This window comes from Mus pahari, chromosome 6 (assembly GCF_900095145.1).
Source record: "Mus pahari chromosome 6, PAHARI_EIJ_v1.1, whole genome shotgun sequence".
Taxonomy (NCBI): domain Eukaryota; kingdom Metazoa; phylum Chordata; class Mammalia; order Rodentia; family Muridae; genus Mus; species Mus pahari.
In genome coordinates, this window is record NC_034595.1 from 48846373 (window position 1) to 48852488 (window position 6116).

The following is a 6116-nucleotide window of genomic DNA, read 5'->3' on the forward strand; positions in this document are numbered from 1 at the left end:
TGAACGAGAAGAACGAGAAGAACGAGAAGTAGCATTACATTAACTGCTGAGAATGAGTGGGTTATGGAACCATCATCAGGGACTTCTGGGCAGATCTGACCTCGAGATTTTCTCTCTCTCTCTCTCTCTCTCTCTCTCTCACACACACACACACACACACACACACACACACACACACACATGTAGCATGTCAGAAAGTGATAAAAGAAGAAAAAGGAAAGAAACAAAACAAATCAAGGCATTACTCGTGGTTAGAGAAGACGAGAGGGAGAGAATGAGCAAAAGGGGAGTGTGAAAAAGAAAGCAGATGATAAAAGTCAAGGTTGCGTGCCAAGGTGGGGAAAGCCTGTGGAGTTTGCAAGAAGTAACAATTGAAAGAAACTCTCTGATTTGGATACTCTTGGCTACTAGTACTTCAGTAATCTCAGTGCACAGAGGCTTAAGTAGACCTTGCAGGGAAGAAGCAGCTTTATTTCACCAAGTCATTTAGAGATCCACATTCTCCCATCTTGCAGCTCTTGCCTCCTGAACATTGTCCTAGCCCTTGCACATATAGTTAGGCCCTCTCTTTAGCCTTTGTGACGGGCTATGGCCAAGGAGAATTTCATTTAAACAAGTGACATAGAAATTGTGTGCCACTCATGTGTGATTGAGAACTTAATTACATGCCACGTACTTCCCTGAAAGGAGGGGTGATAAGCAGCTACTATCTACTATAAACAGTTCATTTATATATCCAAGACAAGAAGATAGATTGGAGATTGGGAAGGGGACAATATATGCCCAAATATATGCTTATGAGGGGCCTTATTCATTGCTAGATTTAACTTTGCTTTTAAAAGTCATCATTTGTAATGCTACGTTAATCTTTCAAATGCCCGTGTTAATTGGCTTGCTTTAGAAACTCACTGGTTGATCTAGGACTTACACAGGGAAATTGATAAAATAGGAATATACATTTTTTTCTTTCAATTTCCCATTTTTCACAACTTAGAACAAATCAATTATCAAAACATACTGCAATTTTGCATTGCATCTCTAATCCTTTCCAGCTTCGGCATTCTCGTTTCTCTGTCAATACCTTGCAAGAAGATTAGAGTTCTATTTGGGTCAACAAAGCAGAATTCCTGGAAGAGCTGACTATTCTCAAGGCATAAAGCCAAACTACATGGAACATCAGGCTCGCCATGAGGTGAGCCACCCAGAGTCACCGTTCTTGATGAGCACCCAAAGTTACCTGAATGCAAACCAGCCTGGGAGAAACACTGATATACAAGTACTACCATATCTGGTATCTTCTTAATATTATTCAGTCAATCATTAGGTTGGAGGACATGAAGGAAGTGGTAATATGGGAGCAGGGAGAGCCTCTCCTGCTTCTGTAGGTGGCAGCTTACACACCAAGGAATGTGTGGAAAAGCTTTATTCCTGAACTGTCCCTGTTGACCAAACTCCTTGAAAACTACTGTCAGAGATGCCTCTCCATTGCTTTCTGTTCTCTGAGCCACTGTGTTAGCTTTGGCTGTGACCAAAATACCAGAGAAGGCAACTTTAGAAAAGGGCTTTATTTTGAATTATGGTTTCTCAGCTATTGCTCTGTAGGCCTTGGTTCTGCCACCACCCGGGGTGGCAGATGGTTGGGATAAGGGATGGGAGAGATGGGAGTAGGGTGGACCAGGAAGAGGCTGCATACTTCATGGTGCCAGGACACAGAGAAAGAGAAGCCTAGGATAAGACATATCCACAAGGGCAGCCTTCCAGTGATTTCCCTAAATCTAGGCCTCATCCTCTTCCAGAACCTTCCAAAATAGCACCACTAGCTAGGGGAATGTAGCGGATCATTCCATACCCAAACCTAACCTCATCATCTACTAAGTCTCCTTCTCCTGGGTTGCAGCCGAGCTATAGCTTAGGTCCTCACCTCCCCCAACCTCAACTTCTTTGCCTTCTTTACTAGGGTGAGCTTCCTAACCAACACATCTTATTCTTAGCTCTTTAACTAAAAAGCTATGATGACTTCCCAGTCTTTCAAATGAAAGCTTTAATTGCTCAGAGGCCTCTCCTCAATCTTGCCTCAACCTGACATCCCTACCTGTCATCTAGTTACGATAAAGGAAGTCAAAACAAACTAAACAGCCACCGTCAGACACTTCTACACGTTACCTGGAGAGGAATGACCTGTTCTTCCCCTGTCTGACAAATGTATCTTCTTGGTTCAAATGCCATTTGGTCTTTTCCAGCCTTCATGACTCTGTTGTCATAACCATATAGACTTCATCAGTGCTGTCACATGTAAGTATCTACATATGTGTATACATACATCTATGTGTATATGCATATGACTGTTCAGCTTTATATCTTCTTCCACCTTTGGACTGAAGCTTCCTAAACTAAGGCAGTGACCACATCATATTCTTCTCTAGCCCTAGCTCTTAGCATGTCAAAGTGTTTAGAGCAGGGCTCAACATGATGGAGACAATTTATGCATATTGCATGAATGTTTCTCATCTTCTAAGTGAGGAAGTTAATGCTTGCAGAGGCTAAATAATTTGTGTAAAGTCACATGGTATGACCAACATTAAAACCTAAGTTGGACTCTGAAATGCATGGTGTGTTGTTGACAATCTAGACCTATAAAAGATCAGTTTTGTAATGGCAGCAACCTTTGTCATTAGATCAGGATAATAAATTACAGACAGTGCATAGAAAACAGTTACTGACTACTTACAAGGCCTGACTTGCTTAGCAGTATGGGTTAATCAGACCATGGCAGTGTAATGGCAACCTCTTGGACTTATCTAAAATTCCTTTTTTAAAAAAAGGAATTTTATTGATAATTTTATTTTATTGATCCTTTGTGAGTTTCACATCATGTACCCCAGTCCCACTCATGTCCCTGTCACCTCATATCTGCCCTTCACCCTTGCAACCTCCTCAAATAAAATATACACACATAAACAAACAAACAACACAAAAACATAGAAAACATCATAGTGTGTCACAGTGTGTCCTCTGTCCCTTTGTCCACATTATCTTCACTTGTAAATGTTCATTGCACCAAGTCAGTGGTCTGGTTTGAGATTTCTGCCTTTCATGAGACCATTAACATTGGATCCTCATCAGGCCTCCTTCTGGTTATCTTGTTGTTTTCCTGAGTCATGGAGATACTGCAGCTTTGGGATAGCAGGAGTGGCTCTTACATATGTCCCATTCATTCACAGCTTATATAGATGTTGGGGTAGACCAATTCAGAGCCATGGATCTGAGCCTGGGTGGTAGCTGAGATGGTCATTCTGCCAGCTCACCAAGGCTCGTTATCCAGCACTTTTCTGCCTAGGCTACCCAAGGCAGCAGCCATTAGCAGGAGGCAGGGTCACCTCTCCTGCTGGCTGGTTCATCTGAACCTACATCTCTAGAGCCAGCTTTACTGTGCTGCTCTACAGTTAAGGTGTGCTCACTCTCCCAACTGATGCAGCCTGTGAGGGGCTGGGCCAGCTCTTCAGCTCTTGCACCCTTAAGGCTAGCTTGCCAATGCCTTTGCCATCAGGGCCAGCTCCACTGTGTTGGCCAAGCAGGGCCTACTCTCCTGATTGCTTCAGCCACTAAGTTTGGGGGGAGGGCTAGCTCTTTTGGCTACTACTGCTGGTGGCAAGGCAGGGGAGAGAAAGGGCACACACACACACACACACACACACACACACACACACAGAGCTTTACAGCCCTGTGGTGGGGGTAAGGGAGGAGTAGCTGGTTCAGCTACACACCTTCCACTAGGGCTAGCTCTACTATGCTGCCCAGATGATGTGCATAGCCCACTCTCCTGAGTGGTGGTAGAGCTCACCCAGTCTCATGACCCCAGGGGTCAGCTTTTCTGATTGCTTCAGGTAGGCATCTTGTCACCCAAGGCCAGTTCTTATCCAAAGTTCTTAAAATGTATTTATTTATTTAATTGCAACAGTGGGGTTTTGTTTGTTTGTTTGTTTGTCTATATGTATGTCTGTGTGAGGGTGTGGAATCCCCTGAAACTGAAGTTACAGGCCGCTGTGAGCTGCCAGGTGGGTGCTGGGAATTGAACCCAGGTCATCTGGAAGAGCAGCCAGTGCTCTTAACTGCTGAGCCACCTCTCCAGCCCCCTTATCTGAAGTTCTTTTCCCTTGACAAAATGGCATTTCATTCTTACAACAGGTCAGTGTCCTATTTTATACGTGTTGTTACTGGCTGGTGACAACAGAGTCTGGTACCAGTTGAACTAGGCCCAAAACATTAAACTTAAAACTTTTATTTAAGTATTAAACTATTTATGACTCGTCACCAACATCAAAACCATCATCACCTATGCCATTTTATTTAGTTTACTTCTAGTTGAAAGTACCATGCCAGGTGGAAATGGGTACTGGGTTGACAAGGTCTGGATTAAACACCACAGGCTGTGTAGAGTCAAAACTTATCCTAGTCTGTGAAAAGTAACCTCGAACACAAAGCTTGTCTAATACCAAGGACAGCCTCAGTAAGATTCCTCCCAGCAGTGCTGAGTCAGCTGACTAGCTGCTAAGTGCACATGCGAAGCCAAAATCATAATTCAAAATAAGATGTGAGACTCCTCTAGCCTTTAACTGTGAAGGCTCTTACTAATTGGTTAGATCTCATCAAGGAGAGTTAGAGAAACCAGGATATTTCTTAGACTTTTTGACTGGGTAGGATCGTGGGTTTTTGTTTGTTGGTTGGTTTTTAATGAGGTAAGCTAAGTATACAATTTCCAGTAATTCATTTATTATACAAAATATCCTAATTTACTTAAGGGACACAAAGCAAACACATTAAACAACAACAACAACAACACAATAACAAAAAGTGTTAAGTCTATTTGTGTGATGTTTTCCATTTAAAGAGATACTCCCTTTAAGGCCATTGGTCCAAGCTCTGCTCCAAAGAATATTCTGATAATTAAAACGAAGTCATAAAACAAGTTTGAAGGTGAAATGTCCAAATGACATGGTTGTAAAGAGTCTGGGTTAGTGAAATGAGAGGAAGGAGGACTTCACAGACCAGTTACTAACATGCCCCTCCCCCAACCCTGTCATCAAACTTTCAGTTCATTTCTTGGGGGTAAGAGGGGTGGGGGATTGCTTTAGACTTTGTACCATCCAGGTTTTGCTGGAATATTGATCAATTAGTAGCGTGGCGATCGACTTATAATGTTAAAATATCAGTTCTTTAAAGGAGCTGTATTCTTGTGGTAGCCCACCTAGCCATTCGGTGTTTGGTCCTCTACAGAGCACAGGACCACCCTCTTCTCTTCTAAACCCAGGACGAAGCCTTATCTCATTGAAATCTCTGTGACATTTTGCTCCGTCTTGATTTAATGCACCAGAGAGGATCTTTAACTCTCGGTCTACATCAGTGCAAATAAAGGTTAAATCTCTCACCAACCATCATGAACTAGTCTAATAACTCACAAGAGGCTCTGGAAAAAGAAACCGACGAAGCAGGTGTGCAAACGTGATTCAAACATGCAAAACCAGCGTGACTGCGGGCAAAGGCACTATAATCTTCCCATCTCTTAGGAGTCTGCTGCAAGCTCCGCAAGCAAGGAAACTTCCCCTGCGCCAAAACCCGGATCTCGGGAGCGGGGCCTATCAACTCAGAGGCGGTTCTGCAGCCGGGAGTCCCGACCCGAGCTTGCGCTGAAGGCCGGGGCTCCCATTGGCCACAAGCCGCGGGGGAGGAGGAGACACCGCGGAGAGGGAGGAGGGGACGCTGGAGCCTGTCCCTGCCCCCTCCGGCCCCTTCGCCTCGTGCGTGGTTACTATGCAAATTGCAGCGATTGCGGAAATAAACAAGGGGGTAGGGAGAGGAAAGAGGGGCTGCTGAAACGATCGCAACTTCTGCAAAGTCTCTTTCAAGCACACCAGGCAAACCAGAGAGAATCTGAGAAGCAGCCAGCTCGGGTTAGATTGGATCGCTTTCAAAGAGGAGAGAGAGAAAGAGAGAGAGACCGCGAGAGAGGGAGAGAGAGAGAGGGAGAGAGAGAGGGAGGGAGAGAGAGAGAGAGAGAGAGAGAGATGACAGAACTAAGCCACTAAGAAGCCTTTTGATTTGGAGTTAAAAAAAAATTA

At 44.1% G+C, this 6116-nt stretch overlaps 1 protein-coding gene across 1 annotated transcript in view; it reads left to right on the forward strand.

Moving 5' to 3' along the window:
* The first annotated feature begins 5929 nt into the window (after positions 1–5929).
* The window catches only part of Nfia (nuclear factor I A), a 348990-nt gene continuing 348803 nt past the window's right edge, over positions 5930–6116 (forward strand). The window contains exon 1 of the mRNA XM_029539940.1: positions 5930–5948. The gene's annotated coding sequence lies outside the window, so the exon portion shown is untranslated. The remainder of the gene's footprint in view (positions 5949–6116) is intronic.